Raw genomic sequence first — 17,601 nt, 5'->3', positions numbered from 1 at the left:
CTACTCTAGGTGGCCCAGTACCACACCAATCAGGCACAACATTATGGCCACCTGTCTAATATTGTGTCGATCCCGTTTTGCTGCCAATAAAAGCGAACAACTACAATGCACTTGCTTCTGAAATCCTTCTTTCAGAACCAGCATTAACCTTTTTGGCCTCAGTAGCTCGTTTGTTGGATCCGACCACACGGCCCAACCTTCGCTCCCTACATGCATCAGTGAGCCTTGGCCTCCTATGACCCTCTCACTGGCTCACCATTGTTCCTTCCTCGGACTGCTTTTAATAGATACTGACCGCTGCAGACCGGGAACAGCCCACAAGAGCTGCAGTTTAGGAGATGCTCTGACCCGATCATCTAGCCATCACGATTTGGCCCATGTCAAACTTGCTCACTTCCTTACACTTGCCCATTTTTCCTGCTTCTAACACATCAACTTTGAGGTTCACTTGTATGTTGCGCTCACTAAGAGGTGCCATGATAAAGAGATCATGTCACCTCTCCGTGGACATAATGTTATGACTGATCAGTGTACACTTACAGTGTGGATGAGTTCTTAAAGTTCTTGTTAAAAGGTCCAATTATCTCTAAAGCATCTCTCATGCAAGACTCGAAATTGAACTGCAAGGGTCAGCTCACCCCACAGAGTGGTTTGAAACAAAGTTAGAGCTGCTTTTCCATCTGGTTTTAATCTGACATTCTCAGTTTTGGAGAGCTGCTCTATAGTTTTACACAACAATAAGATAACAGCATTGTTTTCTGGTTTTTACATGAATAACTTGCCATGCTCTGGCATGCTCGGCACAAAAATCAGGTTAGATTTCTTCTCCTGTCTTTTCCTTCACATGTACTCACATTACACACATCTCACTCTATATAATGCTATTTATCCAGCCTAAAGTGCTTGTAGTCTGCTCTGTATTTTCTCATTTCATTTTGTTATTACTATATGTTCCTTAAAATCTGAATCAGGCTGACTTTGCAGCTCCATTCAAATCTGTCCAAACACAGTAAACCCAGAAAGATAAAATCAGGCAGCATGAATATTGGCAAAACCAAGCACTGAACTGACTATAGCTGTAAGCATGCTTTGCACAGGTCAGCCTTGAACCATCCAGGATTGGCTGGAATGCCACATCTGGCAGAACCGAAACGACATATCACATAAAACTGCCAAAGCATGGTAGTGGAGGGGTAATGATTTGACTGCAGGCCCTGGGCCTCCAGTGACATTTGCTTCCTAGAGTCAAATGTGAGGTCATCTGTCAGACAGCTAAAAGCTTGACTGAAAGCGGTTCATTCAACAGAACAATGATCCAAAGCACAGCAGCCAAGGTACAACAGAATGACTGAAGAAGAAAAGAGTCAAGGTGTTACAATGGCCCAGTCCCAAAGTCCAGAAATCAACCAGACTGAAATGCTGTGGTGGGACATAAAGAGAGCTGTGCATCAACAAATGCTGAAGCAACGTAGTAAAAAACGATTGTCCCAAAACTTCTGCACCATGATGCCGGAGACTGATAGATTCATAAAGAAAATGATCGCTTCACGTTATTGCTGCTAAAGGTGGTCCTACAAGCTAATGAATTATGGAGTATACTGCACTTAGTTTCTCACAGGACCATGGCTGGGCCGTCAGGCTTGGTCATGGAGGGTGGGTGCTGGCCCTGCTGCTGATCCCTGTTGGTTATAGCCTGTTCTCACTCTCGAGGTGTAATATACTGCCAATTTGTCAAGTCCCAAGGCGTTCCTGAGGAACGCGAAAGGTGGCCTTCCATGTTCCAGCCCAACTATAGCCTTAAAACAAACGTACATGTGTAGATTAATTAAACAGCTCTCATATTTCCTCATTTTTCCAATTTTGTAATGTAGGATGTGTTGTGTACCCGGAAGCGTAAGATATCATAAGATATCGATGATTTGTCACCTAGCGTAAAATGTTACGCTTTAGGAGTGAGAACGTGTTGATTGCTGCTTTTCCAGGGATGTGGGAACTTGGTGAGTACTTTGAATTGTATCTACATATTTCTTGGTTGAGTGGCTCAACAGACTGTATATCAGAATACTTTTAAAAACATCTTATAAACAGCTTTTATATGCTGGACTTAACAATTTCATCTGTTTTTTTCCTTTCTGTCAGTTACGAGTTGCTTCTCCCTTCCATTTTCATCAATTTGCATCATTTCCCTTTATCCGTATCTTTCTTTTGCTTAGAAACTAGCTTTCATTTATTTTTGTGGGTTAAAGAACATCAGTGCTAAACTGCTTGTTTACTTCGCCTTAGGCTTTTGAGAAATCCCAGGAAACCCAAGAAAAAGTTGATTCAACTCTAATATGAAGTCAGCAATGTGGGTCTCAGTGGATATATGCCTTTTGGAGTTGATTCTGAACATCATATCACAAACATTTCCTGCACAGCATGTTCAGCTCAGTGGAGTCCCAAATAGTTTCTCCTAGAATCTAACCTCTAAACGCAAGTGCCAGGCTCAGTTGTTGCAATACAAATTCTGGAGCAACATGGCTCCAAAAACACTGCAGGGACATTAAAATTCTGTTGATGATGATAGGTGAGTGTGCAACCTGGCCTTGAGTGGCAGCTTTTAATGTGTAGCAATTTATTAGACATATTATTTTCTTTTAGAAAACAAATCTTTTTGTCAGTTTTACCCTGACATTCTCCCTCTCGCTAAGAGCACTTGTTCTGTGTAGGCACACAAATACACAGATTGTGAATGCCATCTCAATAAAATGACTCCTCTATTGAGAAAGGGCTGTCATTATAAGTGAAGCTGGATTATTGTGAACCTCTATGGTGGAGAGTGAAAAGACTCTGAAAGCAGTACAGCAGCACATAGAAAAGCCGTACAAAAACTTAAGGTCTTCGTTCTTTCTGTGGCAACCTTGGCCCTTTATATTCAGGGGAAAAAAAACTACACTCTGAGACCTCAGAGTGTGTTTATCATGTGAAAATGGTTTGAAAGAGACGTGAAAGAAAGTAATCTGGTGTAGTTCTGTGTGCACAGACAGGCACCAACACTTGACGGGTTTCTAAAGTTTGTTCTGGACTTTTACAACCTACAAATTCATTGACGTAACGCGGAAGATTTTTCATGAACAGGACACAAAAGAACAGAATATTACAAAGTAGTTTGCAATGGGAGCAGGATCGATAATTTGACAGCAATAATAGATGTGATTTCAGCCTTGGGCGTGTTTTGTTGTCTCGCAGAACATTTTTGATAGTCGTGCAGTTTGGAGTGTAAAACCTTGAGAAAAACGTGGAAGCACAAATACATCCCTTTGTTTTTGGGTTTCCGCAATCTTCATCTGTGCGTCTTATGAGTCGGCTGTGCTTTAAGCCACTGAAAAGCACAGATCACAGCTGAAGATCGCTTCCCTGACTCTCTCTTCCTCCTCTCAGCAAGCAGGAGTTTTGTTTGTTTTGCCTTCGATAAACTTTGTTACTTGCACACATTTGCGCTCACTCACATCCATTCCCCCATTACGCACACACTGCTGATACGACTGACAGCATATTTCAAAGTTGTTTATCCAGTTAAATAAATTTTGCTCATTTCGATTCACGATCCTCTGTCTGGTCTCCCTTATTTGTCTGGACTGTGAGCTGGTCCATGACACCGCTAATCTAGACTAATAGCCATAATTTCCCCATTTGATAACCTAACTGTTGAAGCATCCCTGTTGTCAACAAATGCAGGAAAAAAAGCACAGAGAGTACGCCTGATTGTAGACAATGTGTCAGTGAGAACAGCCTGTCTGTTTGCCAGCCTCTGCAGTGGAAGACTTGTTTTTAAGAATGCAGGGCGAGGTGCCTGTCTCGGATTAATCGCAGGGACTGACTGGAGGAAATCAATGAGCTAAATGCTGCCACTTTGGTCAGGAGACAGACAGACAAACTGGGCTGAAGACAAGTCAAGAGGTGACGCCTTCAGTGTACTGAAGGAGAAAGATCAGTGAGTGTGTTCCTTTTCCCATCATAGTTTTCCCATAGTTAACGGACAAAGGATAGGGCTGTTACACAATAACACATATTCACACACATTTTATTCATTTGAATAGTTTCTCTGGTGTGGCATGCACAAGAAAATGGTGTCGCTAACAGTTCGGTTGGTTGGCCGTTTTTTTCTTCACACCTTTGGTCATTCCACCCTCTGCCTCTCCAGATCTCTCATTTCAGTTAAATTCTCTTTCACTGGCATTAATTCAAAGCACTTCAATATTTTATTGTTATCTCTGTTACACATGCGAAAGATGTAGAGTTATTTGGTTGTGACTAGTAGAGCTGGAGTGAGTGATCGCAACTGTACACGAAACACTTTGCTCTGGTTTGAAACTTGTGTTTTTTTCCAAATGTTATGTAGCATTACCTAACTTATCAGGTCATGCTAATACGCTAATATGGGTGCATCAGAGACTTTTTATTGTCATTGTGCAGTTTCTTATACATGGTGTATGCGTAAGAAACATTGAAATAGAAACATTGTGGGGCTGTATACAAGGGCAGTTATATAATATAATAAATAAATAAATAAGGGTGGAGGGGCTATGGTCATGTAGGGTGGGGATGGTAATTCCACTGAGACCAAAATATTGCACAGATCACACATATCAGTGCTAGGTAACAGATAAAATACTAAGATTTCACAAACTCAAACTGTAGTGCAGGCTTTCTGGATGGGCCATTTGTAAAATTAACCCCATTGTTTGTCAGATACAGCAATAGGAGCCCAACGTTTTCACTCCCGAGGCGTAATATACTGACGATTTGTCAAGTCCCGAGGTGTTCCTGAGGAACGCAAAGGTGACCTTCTGCGTTCTAATGCTACACCCTGGGATGAAATCCAGTAGAATGACACTCCCGCTGTAATACACGTTCCATACATGTATTCCAGCCCTAACCCTAACCTTATTCCTAACCTTAACCGGCACTTTAATGATGTTAGATAGTGTTTTCCAAAGCAATTTAAGTAAAAAGGAACGTACATGTGTAGATTCATTCCAAACGGTTCTCATGTTTCCTAATTTCTCCGATCTCATAATATAGGGACGTGTTGGGTGCTCTACAAGGGCCTGATATCCACTTACGAGGACATTATACTGCTACTGTTCTATCAAAATTTTAAACGAATATCCTGATATGTGGCTCTTATTTTTCTTAAAACCAAAAATAAGGTAAAAAAAATAAATTGGTAATTCTTTGTTGTTACATTCATCGGGCCCCAATCAGCCCAAATATCAAAGAGAAATTAAAAATGCCGTGGAAGAGTTCGGGTCTTAGGAGGTTAATGGTTCTGGACTCTGGATTTTGAATCTTAAAGTTTTGACTGCTGTTTTCACCATATTTGAACAAGAGGGTTAGAACAAAAAAACACCAGGCGCTTCTACTTTCAGCTCATCTTTCATAATTTGCCAGTTGCTTATCTTTTTGCTGCTCATTGCTGGGCAGGTCGAGCATAGAAACAAAAGCAATGAGCTAACAGACACCAAACTGCCTTTGACTGTGTTATCATCACTAAAAATAAACTCCTTAACATGCACAGTCATTTAATCTGTTGATGGGGTGATGAATATTGATTATGACAGCTTTAAATTTATAATACTGACTGCTGGCTGTAAGCTGGGAAGAAAAGAAGGATCTCTTCTATTCTACTGTCTCCGGGCTGTTGCAGCCCTATAACGACACCACTTTGCTTGTCAGAGTCAGCAGTAATTATTCATATCATCAAAAGAGGTCCTTGTAAGGTAGATGCAAATTGTTTTTGGCATTTGAACAAGCAGTGGGTTTTTTTGTTTTGTTTTTCTGCTGAGTAGAATCACTTTATTTTCTTCAGCAGCATCATTTTTCCTCATCTCCTTCCTCTTTGCACTTCATCCCTCTTTTCTATCTGTTTTCCATCATTTACCCATCTCTTCTGTGTTCTCACACGTCTTTTCCCTCTTTTTACAAGCCTCCTCTTTGCCCCTCCCCCCACCCCCATTCATATTTTATTTTCATTCTCTTTGCTAGTTTTCCTCTCTTACTTGATTTCCTCTGCCTCTCTGAGAATCTGCTTTTCACACGACATCGGCATCTTCCTCTTTCTCGTGCTGATACCCCCTCTTTGCGCCCTCCCTTCCCTCCATCTCCGGGTCTCCCTGGTCGTTTATGCCTCCTCGGTGAGTGCTATTACAGCATCGCTTTGCATTTAGATAACCATCGCCTTGCCACCCCAAATTGGTCAGAATGGGGAAGGAAGAAGGAGGGGGCGGCAGAGGAACGTTAGGACAGGGGGGCGGAGGAGGTGATATTGAAGTTCAAGCCGAACCGTTCCAGTAGAAATAATTGCACATGTTGGAGCCCCTGCGGACCGCGGCACATGGGGAAATTTAAGGGGGAAATACAGACCAGCAATTTCACCACCAGCAATTATGATCAACAGCGTCCCCCCCGCTTCACACTTTCATGTGCCGCTTCCCTGCTGCATCTTTTACACACATTTATTTTGCTCCAGAATCCTTCCTATCCTTATCAGCACAGTTCTATTATAATATTTGTATCATGGCAACTGTTCCACTTTTAAAAGCCACAGAGCTGTAAAAAAAAAAAAAGAAGCTCCCCAACATTCAAAGGTGTCTTTTTTTTTTACTGATGCACAGAAGAAAAACACAGCTCTATCTGTGTTTACTTACAAGACAACCCACATCTATCAGCACATGCAGCTACAGTAACTTTACTGAATCATTTTTCCAGTTGAACTTCCCAAATGAGCTGTTTATCCAAACACTAAATCAATCCATCTGATGAAGTTCGTGTTTACATGCACCACTGCATGCAATTATAAAAATTAGACAAAGGGGGGAAAAAGTCATAGATTATCTTGGATATTTTCTGGTGTTATTTGCCTCCAGTGAAGCAAAAAATAATAATATTTGTAATTTGAAAGCAATAAGTCAGCACTGAATTTTTTCCCCTCTCTTATTGAAAGCAAGAAAAAACAACAACCTGCCACATGTGTTATAGCTTTAATGGATTTTTTCAGGTATGTGATGGACAGTATAAAAAATCCCAACAACTAGAATTCTCATCAATGTAAAATATATACCGCCCAGAGGAACAAGGGAGCTTAAGCAGAAGGAACACATTAGCGAGACAGTATGATTAGTCTGATAACGCACGCTAAAGCCTGCTTTGAAATGTGTCTAAAGGCAGCGATGACATAGTCACAAAGCGTCTGATAACTCAGCTCCGCATACAGTGGAACACAAGTTTTCTGCATGTGTGAGAGCGTGTGCGCGCTAGCTGTAAGCACCAGTGGCTGTGCGATGGTCCGTATCTGCTTCTGTTGTTGAATCCCAAATGAGGGACTGGAGTACAAACGCATACCATTTGCTTTAGCTGCAAGAATCAAGCCTGGCTAAGAGATGATACCGTCGCGTGCAGCAGCTGAAGGGCTCCACGTCGTCTCATCATGCGTGCACATTTCTCTGCGTGTAGATGTTACTAGTAAGCCAACATATATGCTGCAAAGAAAAAGAACAACTTTCAAAGCCAAAAATATCATATTCTGATAGCATAAGGTTAAGAGTACTGACAGCTTAAAGGTTTAATGTTGGTCTTAGCTTCCAGGTGTGAAAAGTAAAGCCAGTGCAGAAATGTCTTTAACCTGTATTTTTCTTAGTGACTAGCAGGAAGCGACTCCTGTGGCTTCAAAAGCACACAAAGTAGTGTAGACATCTATGGGAAAATTGCTCTCAGCCTCCTTATTCTGACCTCAGTGACCACTGTCTTCAGAGTTTATGGAGTTTATAGTAGTTTCAAGTCTGAGTACAGCATGAAGTTAATTTTGTATGGTTTCAGCATTAGAGTCTGAAAGGAGGTTGTGTTCAATGGCTCATAACATATGCGACTGACAAGTTGCTTGCTAGTGAGTGTACGATATCCCTTTGTTTCAGTCAGATCTGCTCACACTCATGATGTCTGGTTACAAAATGCTAAAATGGTCAAAATGACAGCAACAGCAAATGAAACACCTTGAAGTTTCACAGTGGGACTTTGGAAACCAGTGGAGGACATCACAGTGACAATGCTCATAGTTTGGGCTGGATCGGGTGACCCAGAATCCTCCCTTAACTATGCTGCAATAGGTCTAGGCTTCTGGGGTCTTCACATGATGCACTGAATGTTTCTTGTTCACTCACCTTTTGTGCTTACACACCACTCTGAATTTAATCAATTCTTATTATTAATCTCTGGCTCTCTTCCTCACTGTTTTGTTTTTTCGCCTTGTTTTCCTTTTCATCACAGCAGAATACCGCCCTTCCAAGAGCCTGTTTCTTCCACAAGTTTCTTCCTGTTAAAACTGAGTTTTTCCTTTCCACTGTTGCCAAGTGCTTGCTCATAGCAGGTTGTTTGATTGCTAGGGTTTTCTCTGTATTACTGTAGTGTCTTTACCTTAGAATATAAAGCACCTTGAGGAGACTGTCTTTGTGATTTAGTGCTATATAAATAAAAATGAACTGAATCTTTTATATACACTCTCTTGATCCAATTTAGTCATGACAGTAGCTTTTCAAGTAATTTTGAGAAAAATCCAGAGCTGACCTCCATGATTAAAACAGCTTACAATAGATGAGTGTTTGGAAAAGGCCCGGGTTTTATACAGAGGGCTAAAAATATATATATTTTTAAGAAGGGCTAAAAAATCAGGGTTGTGCATTACCAGCAAAGTGTGGACAAGTTTGTAAACCTAAAGCAGATGATAATGTTACACGACACATCACAACTGCCAAAAAAGGCTACACAATCTGACAAGCCATATCCCAGTCTCTCCTTCACCACGGGGAGCAATTAAGAGACGGCACACAGTGTTGTGGGTTTCAAAATATTAGCTTCCAGAACAAGTTAGCATGACACTTGGAGACTTCACAAGATAGCTTATGATGTTACTTACTTGGAAAAATACTGAGAGCATGTTCTTCTGGTGTCCCTCAGAAAGTTTTTCGAGCCACATGCAACAGCAGAGCCCGTATATAAACATCTATTTTTATTCAAAGTTATGGTCTGAGGCAAATATCCCCTTTGGGGTTACATCAGGAAGGGCATCCGGTGTAAAACTCCAACTGCCAAATCAAACATGCGGAGCTACTCTCTGTGGTAAGGACAAGAGAGCAAATCTATTTCCAGTATTTTTACAGTATGTCGCTCATACTGAAAACTTTTTCGAATGAAGCTTGTGCTAATTATTGTGATTTTATGTATCTGAACAAGCAAAAACGTGACCCTAGGTGAAAATGGCTCTTAGTAAAGATAATGACACGTCATCTTCATTGTCATAATTTAAACAAAAACCAAAGTCACATTGAAAAAGTAAGTATTGCTCTACATTTATCACACCATCATACCCGTAAAATTTTAATTGAAGTGTGACAGTTAAAGGCTCATTCATAAATAATGACCAATTTCTTCAACAGAAAAGCTTGTATGGGACCGGAAGTGGACCTTTTTAATAGGATAATGGTCCTAAGCACAGCAAATCCACCGAGGAATGGCTCAAAAAGAAGAAATGGTTATGAAAGGGTCTAGTCAAAGCCCAGATTTGAATCCCATTTAGAGTCTCTGTTATACTGGATTTTACAGGGATTTGCAATATCCTGCTCATAAGTTACCACAGCATTATACACATTAGTACACACATGTGTCTGCAGTGAAGGTGCTGAGTCGCTCAGACTCAGGATAGCCTGGACAAGATTAGAAAGAAAAAATGACAGTGGCGGCATCAATCCAGCATTATGAAGACGTTAAAAAAGAAATCCACACATGATAATCCGGAACAAAGAAACAGGGGCGATTCTGAGTCTAGGATCAAACTTTTACCAGCCCCTTTTCACCACTGTAAACCTCAATTCAACTGCATACACGTCACAATGATGCTTTCAAGAACAACCATTGTAGGATAATTCAGAAGAATAACACAGATTTTAAAATAATACTGCAGTTTTACGGTGGATGCTTTCGGTATGAAACCTGAGGCAAAGGATCAATCGTGATGGTTGTTCAGAAGTAAGCTGAAGAACTATCTGTTGCAGATAAGAGGAGAAATATGCACAGGATTGTTTTGGTCTCCTAACCTCATCCACCGAATCATCAACCAGTTAGAGTAGCATTATTCAGTACAGACATAACAATCACACTGCCACCTCATACACCTGGACTAGAAGAAACTGGTAAGAGAGCTGCTTTTACAAGGCTTTCAAATTCATGTATTATATCCATTACAGTGCAGCCTCAACACACGTCCTCGCGCACACCAGTCCGTGTAGTGCCAGCCATCATGTTCAAGCCATGTTCAATGAATCCTGTTAAATGCTAAAATTCTCACTAATGAGTGTCCGCTGACATTTTTAAACGTGCTACATAAAACATGTAAGAAATGCATGTTAAAATTCTGTGTTCTGACATTCACACACAGACACATTGTATTCAAATAGCACAACAGTAATTTCAGTTATTATTACAACAGTAGGCTGTGGCCACACGTTTGATAACAGTATAACACACTGCCCAGTCATGTGAAATCATTATCGGTGAATGTGATCAAACAGAAGCTACCTTGGCTTTACACTGTGGTGCTTACATTGACCACATGTCCATCGCTGCCTGCTTCTTTTTGCTGTCCGTCCTCCTCTCCGAGTCTTTATACTGTCAAATGTAAAAGTAACAGTGGGACAGACTTTACAACCCAGTAAAGTTTCTAACAATATTGTAAATGAAGATATACTACAGGCTGTAGTTTACAGGTAAAGTCGATTTAGCTCACTCTTACCTGGATTGGGAGCTGTAAACGACCACTGAAGGACAATTAGACCACAACAGGAAAACTTTAACAAACTAAGACAGAGTACATCAGTCCTTGGCTATCAACTACTTATACATCAGCAGCCTAGAGGCTCAGAAGGTTAAAATTTGCTAAAAAATCTTAAGTTATCTCGCTCAGAGGTGTTCACAGAAGTATACAGAAGCTGTGTCCCAAAACCTAGGCCGCATCCTTCGGAGGACCCAGCCTTTGCGGTCTACGTGGGCTGGGTCCTTCGAAGACCGAGAAGGCCGGAAGTGCTGTTTGACGTTTATTCAGCTGTGTGAAAATCCTGGAGGAACCCACCCGGTGGATTAATAAAGTTTTATTTAATCTAATAACTTTGATCTCAGCCAAACCAATTTACTCTGGAACAAATAGAACACCGAAAAAAGCCAAACAATAACATTTTTAAGTTATCCAAGTGACTTATATATCATGTTTAACCTGAGTAGCGAAGACAGCGGGGATCTGAAAACGATGAAGCCGGGATTCTGCTGCTCTCGCCGGCTCGAGTGACCATTGAACCCCCCGGCTAGCTATCGAGCGGGTGGGTAACAGGCGTCTCCGAAAACGTCGGTGCACTTTTGCAAATATGCGATGTCTTGATAAACCAAGCACATATTTGAAGTTTACACAGCTACTTTCTCACCTGAAAATATGTTAAAAGTTTATTTTGTGACCCAGAAAGATTAATAAGAGTAATATTAAAACTTAGTAGCGGCCGCCATTGTTGGAAACTGGAATTGGCTGGGCCGCGCTATGAATTCTGGGATATGGTGGGCCACGAGGACACACCCGACCCATCCTTCAAATTCGGGGAAATGAAGGACGCATTTGAAGGAGTCGAAAAATTGGGACAGCCTTCGTCGCCTGGCTGTGACTGCGGAGGATGCAGCCTACGTTTTGGGACACAGCTAGGTCGTATCCCAATTCAGGGTCTGCAGCCTTAAAGTACGCAGCCTCAACGATCCTCAAGGGCCGCGTACTCAAAGACCGCTAAGGCCGGAAGTGCGAGGCTTGTGAAATTGGACGGTCTAGCCTCCGTTGCTCTGCCCAGGTTGCCTAGCAACCATGATACTAACAGCTGGAAACGTTTCATACAGCTTTGTTTGACAGAAATGAAGGAGAAAATCTTTTGTTCATTTGTTTGTTTGTTTCTACATGAGCTTTGATCATTCTCTGTAAGATTAAGCTCAGCTATTGAACGGCGTATATTTTAAAGTAAAGGCTTTAAAACCAAGTTAGTACAAACGTCACTAATGTCACATAACTTTGCCGACATGTGGCCAACAGTAATGTTTTAATGTTCTTCGTTATTAAACATTTGCACATAAATAAGTGACATAATATTCAGTACTTAGGCGATCGTGGCTCAAGAGTTGGGAGTTCGCCTTGTAATCGGAAGGTTGCCGGTTCGAGCCCCAGCTTGGACAGTCTCGGTCGTTGTGTCCTTGGGCAAGACACTTCACCCTTTGCCTACTGATGGTGGTCAGAGGGCCTGGTGGCGCCAGTGTCCGGCAGCCTCGCCTCTGTCAGTGCGCCTCAGGGTGGCTGTGGCTACAATGTAGCTTACCATTACCAGTGTGTGAATGTGTGCGTGAATGGGTGGATGACTGGATATGTAAAGCGCTTTGGGGTCCTTAGGGACTAGAAAGGCGCTATATAAATACAGGCCATTTACCATTTACTAAGTTACTCTTTGGGCGCCCCTCATCCGCAGTTTTTTTTCGGCAAAATTATCCACACCCACCGCCGCGCTATGCATTCTGGGATATGTTGGGCCACGAAGTCTACACCGCCACGTCCTTAAAATTCAGGGAAATGAAGGACGGATTTGAGGGCTGCATTTCGAGCAGCCTTTGAATTGGGACAGCCTTCGTCGCGTCGCTGTGACGTAATCGGCCTTAAAATGCGGCCTTTAAGGCTGCAGACCCTGAATTGGGATACAGCCCTAGAGAGATAATAAGGGGATGGGGAACAGGTGGGAACACACCTGGGACAAATAAGACCTAACGAGACAAGGGGAAGCAAAACTAGATACACTGCACACAGGACAGGGACTTTCACAATAAAACAGAAAACAGCATGGAACGCAGACATGACAACACGAACTTGACAACATGAACAAGAAGACAAAAACATGAGAGACTAACACAGAGGACCTAAGTAAAGCACAACTAGACTAAATTTAAGGCAACCAAATGATAATCCTTTTACTCAACATATTTAAACCCACTGCCATTCATGCTACACCAAAGTAGTCAAGTAATCAATAAACAATAACAGGTACTATTTATTACTATCAGGTTACAGTATTACAGTTCTATCTATTTATTTATAATGGACAGCTTTCTTTAATTTACTATAGCAGCATTTCTCTCATGTAAAAAAAACAGAGACAATACTGTTGAAACTGCACTTATTTTCATATTAAATGGGATTAAATGTGTAGCTAAACATTTTTATGCTAACAGAAAGGGGAGTGTCATTTGTTATGTGGCCCATGATGTAAACAAGCTGGACATCGCTGATCTAACTGATGTAGCTAATGTCTTTGACATGATTCAGAGAGCAAATATACTCCTGTACATAAACAAACACTTTTTAAGTTCTGTAAATCTGTACTGAAACGACCTCTTCATCGTTTATGCAATGCAAGTTTTATTCATCGCTGCGGAAGCACACGATGCCTCTGTGTGAGTGCACTGCAACATCATGACATCAAGACATTAAAACCTGTTCTGTCTTCAGTGGAAAGGTTGGCAAAACATAGAATATTAGAAGACGATGTCAGAAAATAATATTAAAATGCATTACTCCTGCGACTGTTACGGTCATTTTTAGGGGTGCTATGTTGAAATTTATGGGAGCTCGAGCACCTCAAAAACGGGTCTAAACTTGGCAATGAGCGGAAATATTTAGAGAACGTCACGTTAAGTGAGACGGTTTGCAGAAGCAGACTGTAAAATTCATCAAAGCTTTACAGAAAATCAGTTCCACATTGTGTAGCCTTTATCGAGCAATGTAGTCTGAATAATTTAATCCTGTGTTATTCAGAAAATGTGACTTTGGCCTCTAATTCCTCTGCAATGAGTGATTATATTCCACCTAGGTGAATTCAACAAAACATCAGCAAATGAATGAATGTGAGGTAAAAGAGCCATAGAGGGGGTTGGGGTGGGGGGTAGTGTGGAGAATAACCAATGATGGGATGAAAGAGAAGCTGAAACGCTGCAGATGAGCAGGAGCAACAGTCCCATCTCTGTTTCTCTGCAATTATTTGAAACAACGAGAAGAAAACACTTTCACCTTGCTTGTTCTCTGGCTTCCATTTACTGGCTTGTGCACACACACACACACACACACACACACACACACACACACACACACACACACACACACACACACACACACACACACACACACGCATGCTGAAACTTTCAAAGGTCTAAAGTTCCTAGTTAGCCGTAGCATTAGCTGGCTCCCCTGGCTGTAATTACAGATGCTTCCAGAAACAGACAAAAAAAGGAGGAAGCTCGAAAGAAGCGCGGCCTTTTAGCCCAGTGTGCTGTTACACCTGTGTTGTGAGTGTGGGTGCGCGTGGCGTGTGAGTGATATAGATCAAGCGAGGATTAAACGGAGAGCAAAGAAGCCCGGTCATCCTTTGAGCGGCTGCTGCGTTTAAAAGTCACCCGCCACCCACTCTCTCTCTCTCATTTTCTCTTTTCCTCTCTCTCTCTCTGATTGCCATCATCCTTTTTTTTCCTTACTTACTCCCCATCTCTCTCCCTTCATCCCCGCCCCCCCCCCCGTCCTCGTCTCTTTTTTCCGCTCCTCTTTCTCTGCGTAATTGCTGCTGCATTTTGCTTCGCAGTCGTGTCTAACATCGCAGGAATCTGATTTTGTCACAGATCAAAAGCAAAAAAAAAAAGAAATGAAAAAAAAACATAGGAAGAACTTGGTAAGTGAAACAAAACAAACTGACAAAAAAATGAAAGGAGAAAAAAAAGGATAATTTGCCTCATTTCAAATGCGCAGCGACCTTGACTTAAGCACAAAAGTTAAGATAGCTGATTTGATTTGTGTCTGAAAGCAAGAAAAAAATAATAAATGGAGAAAAGTTTTTATTTTAACGCCTAATTAGCTTCTTCTTCTCTTTTTTTTTCAGGCAGCTCTCAGAGGAGATTTTAATTATGATTTGGCATCAGTCTGCGTTTATGGGATAAAATGGACGTTGTTGATCAAGGCTCTGTTGGAAGGAGGTAGAGATGGAGGGAGATTCGAGCAAACGAGGGAAGGAGAGAGATTCCGGAGCTGGTCAAAAACACGCCATCCTCAGCTACTTGCTGACAAGCCACGCGAGCCGGGACCCCACGCTGAAAGCGGGGCCGCCATGCTTCCCGCAGAATTTTCCCTAAAAAAATAAAAAATTTAAAAACCAAAACATCTTTACAGAAATGTCAGTTTTGCTTATTTTTCTATTGTCAGTTGATGCAATGATTCAACTGCTGGCAGCAGATGAAAGGCCTTTCATTTGCTGTGTGAAGCACTGCACGTCTGATCTCTGGGCTTTCTGTTTCTAGTCTGTTGGAAATAAATTAGAGATAAACAAATAGTGAGCTACTATGTAGTCAGCAGCATTAAGCTGGAATCAAAGTTATGCTGAAATATATGGCAAAATCCCCACATCTTAACCAGAGGAAGGAATTTATGGTAGCAAACAAATGATAAGGACGTCTGCAAAATGTGAGGAATAAATAAATCCCCCCAAAACAACAACAACTATATTTTAGTCAACATTTTAACTTGAGCAGTGGGACATTAAAGGTGGCTTCCTGGCAGGGCTCATTCCTTTTATATAATTGTATATTAACAGTAAAAGTGTGGGTCTGTGTGAAATAAGTCCCTCCTAATTTCTTGACATGAAACAGAAGAGTCGACTCGTAGAGATGCCTTTGATGTTGGTGTTTTTCCTTTGGAGATTGGTTATGTCATGTACTGAACGTGTGGCAGGCAGCATGTGAACCCAAATGCCGAATTAGGAAGACAGAAAGAATTAGGAAGCAGTAGGGTCAGGAGACCAGGAATCCACATAATCTTGAAAATGGCCCAAAAATCTTCAGGGAAACTCAAAACAAGGTGTCACACAATTGCAAGGGCCAACGTGACAAAAGACAAGGGGAGACTTGGATCAAGATAACAATGGGAGAAGTGATAAGTACAATATTAAAGACACGCAAGGGACAGACAGGAAGTCAAGGAGTTGAATATAAACCAAACTGTGACCGTGAACAGAACTAGATGTAAATATAAGACCAGAGAATATCTATATAAAGAAACCCACCAGGAAATGTCATTATTGGAAAAGTACCAAGAACAAAACCCTAAATAAATCTAAAGTACACTAATGCTCAGCCATACCAACAGGGTTTGTTTTTTGATAGTGGAGCGGAACAAAGTAGAAATAAAGTACAACATTGATTGGTAATGAGAATACTTGCTGGTAGAGTCCACATTGTTATTGCTCCTTCTCAGGTTTGGTGCCCAGCGTGACATCTGTGTTAGTCCCACCCGTGGCAGTTATTGGCCAATTAACAGTCTGGCACTCATTGGACAGTTTTTCAACCGAGAAACTGCTGTTTCGCCCAACACTGCCAGGCAAATCAAGCATCGTGATGACATGGCAAAACCCAGGCATTTGTCAAAATTGGGGGTAAAATGCACACGATGTAATGCTGGATCACGCAAGAGCCCAAGATGAAAGAAAAAAAGCTCAAACAAACAAAAACAGCAGGTATAAGAACAGATTGATCCGTACACCAAACAGCTCCCATTAGGAATCCATTAGCTGGGTAGGTTCTTCTTTCTGACAGACAGAGAGCTGCATTTAAATACCTACAATCCATATAAACAAAAACACACTGTGAATTGCCATCAGTCATATTTAAAATACACATTCAGTGAATACGTCCCAGTCACATAACAGGGAACTGTTTTAAAAGATATTTATATATGTACACTTTTCAAAGATGTAGTGTTACTTGTGTCACTCTCTAAAGCAACAGAGAAATAAACATTTCTAGTTTATATAGTATATGCATCCCAGCCAACGCAGCATGAGCCCTACTGGAGTGCAAAAAATTGGAGTTGCATGGTTTTCATAAAATGTATTAAAAAGAAGGCACAGCGTTCTTTTTGCATAGGTTGTATATGACGCATTACTCGGAAACATTCAATTACATGCTTATTGTGCATGTTTTGAGTGATGGCACATGTTTTTGTTGTGGGTGTTTAAGATTGTCATTCTATATTTGTCTGAGGAAGAGCTTTGTGTGCTGAGGGTTACACAGCAGATAAAATCCTTAAATTGGAGCTGTTCAGTGTTGTAATGAACCCAAGGAGAATTATTCTCCAACTGTGCAGTTCCCTGAAAAAGTTCAGCTTTTTTTAACTCATTGTTTTAATGTTTACAGTAGTGTGTAAATGTCGTGAAACACCCATCATTTCTTTATATTTTTGCTAGGAAAATATAACACATAGATCCAGGATTATTGAACGTTGTATAAGCCCACGTGAAAATACATTATCTAGGGCAAAAACTGAGTTTGTGCAATTTTAATGAGCTTTAAAATCAATTTTTGGCATGAACGTCTTTATTCTTCAACACAGCCTAAACCCTCTTCTACAGCATTCTTGTGATATCTTTAGGTAGTCTTCAGGAATGGATCTCTGGGCTTCTTAAAGGA

The 17,601-nt window shown here is 41.2% G+C and overlaps 1 long non-coding RNA gene across 1 annotated transcript in view; it reads left to right on the top strand.

The window, feature by feature from the left end:
* Positions 1 to 15,313, top strand: part of LOC145423172 (uncharacterized) — a 39,676-nt gene extending 24,363 nt beyond the window's left edge. The window contains exon 2 of the long non-coding RNA XR_013904280.1: positions 15,024 to 15,313. This is a non-coding gene — a long non-coding RNA (uncharacterized LOC145423172). The remainder of the gene's footprint in view (positions 1 to 15,023) is intronic.
* The last annotated feature ends 2,288 nt before the right edge of the window (positions 15,314 to 17,601 follow it).

Source organism: Astatotilapia calliptera, chromosome 20 (assembly GCF_964374335.1).
Source record: "Astatotilapia calliptera chromosome 20, fAstCal68.1, whole genome shotgun sequence".
NCBI classification, from domain to species: domain Eukaryota; kingdom Metazoa; phylum Chordata; class Actinopteri; order Cichliformes; family Cichlidae; genus Astatotilapia; species Astatotilapia calliptera.
This window is presented reverse-complemented; position numbering and strand designations above follow the sequence as displayed.